Here is a 1257-nt window from a genome sequence, read left to right as displayed (position 1 = left end):
GGCACGAAGCCAGTCAGGAGGTACTGGCAACGGCCATGCTCAAAATGGTGTATTTTACGTGCCACCTGCACAGGATCCAGTCCAGCGGCACTGGCAACGAACTCGCTCGAATGTCTTTTCATGTGCCAGGAAGACAACGTTGGTAACGGTCACGCTCAAATGGTGCTATTTACGTGCCACCGGCACGAAAGCCAGACAGCTGGTGCTCTGGCAGGGTTCTGACCCGGGCTGCAACAACAAATTCCACTTGCTTCGAGATCCTGAATACATTGTGTCTGCAATCAAGTTGTTGATGTAAGTGTGACAATGTTTTCCTCTTCTTACATCACCCAGTCACAGATAGGCTCAATATAAAGATATATATTTTGTATAACATGACTTAGTGATGTCACATTAAACTGCCTCTTCTAAATATAAATTCTTAACTCTATACCTCTCCAGGATGTATCTGTTTCTCTGGCGTCCATGCATCATATATGATACACACTCCCAATTTTTATCAACCACCAGAATAACTTGGAACTTATGAAAGGAAAGCTTAATATTACTTAGAACATGTGTTGTAGTGAAAATGGTACACTGCTTCCCACATGACAAAGTGGTATGACACAACCACTATAAAGCCAGACAGTCAGTCACTGTAGGAAGTCAGTAGTAGTAGTAGAGTCGTATGAGTTCTTAGTTGGAGTCAGTGTCAGTGATGTGATATGTACGAGTTCAAGTTACTGTCAAGGTAAACATTACAAAACCATCGTCTTGCGGAGCTATTAGCAATAGCACAATAGACGAGTCAAAGATAAGATGTGGAATACCACCACAACATAGTAATAGTAACAAGAACATTACAGTGCCAACAGCAACATACAAGTGAACAAGGATCCACCAAATTCGATGTCTGGCACCTGTGCCAGTGGAGCGCTAACAGCACCGTCCAAGCGTGATTGTTGCCAGAGCAGCTGTCTGGCTTCCGTGCCCTTGGCACGTAAATAGCACCATTTGAGCGTGATCGTTACCCAAGTCGCCTTACTGGCACGTGAAAAAACATTCAAGCGAGGTCATTGCCAGTGCCGCTGGACTGGCTCCTGTGCAGGTGGCACATAAAAAAACACCATTTTGAGCGTGGCTGTTGCCAGTACCGCCTGTCTGGCCTTCGTGCCAGTGGCACGTAAAAGCACCCAGGCCATCCAACTGTAGAAACTCTGCCAGATCAGATTGGAGCCTGGTGCAGCCATCTGGTTCGCCAGTCCTCAGTCAAAT

At 45.9% G+C, this 1257-nt stretch overlaps 1 protein-coding gene across 1 annotated transcript in view; it reads right to left on the bottom strand.

Moving 5' to 3' along the window:
* Positions 1–1257, bottom strand: part of LOC106868990 (nucleoporin Nup43) — a 14400-nt gene that overhangs the window by 990 nt on the left and 12153 nt on the right. The gene's annotated exons all lie outside the window — the stretch shown is intronic.

The sequence above is a fragment of the Octopus bimaculoides genome, chromosome 27 (genome assembly GCF_001194135.2).
Source record: "Octopus bimaculoides isolate UCB-OBI-ISO-001 chromosome 27, ASM119413v2, whole genome shotgun sequence".
Classification (NCBI taxonomy): domain Eukaryota; kingdom Metazoa; phylum Mollusca; class Cephalopoda; order Octopoda; family Octopodidae; genus Octopus; species Octopus bimaculoides.
Note: the sequence above shows the minus strand (reverse complement) of the source record. Positions and strands in the feature narration are given on the sequence as shown.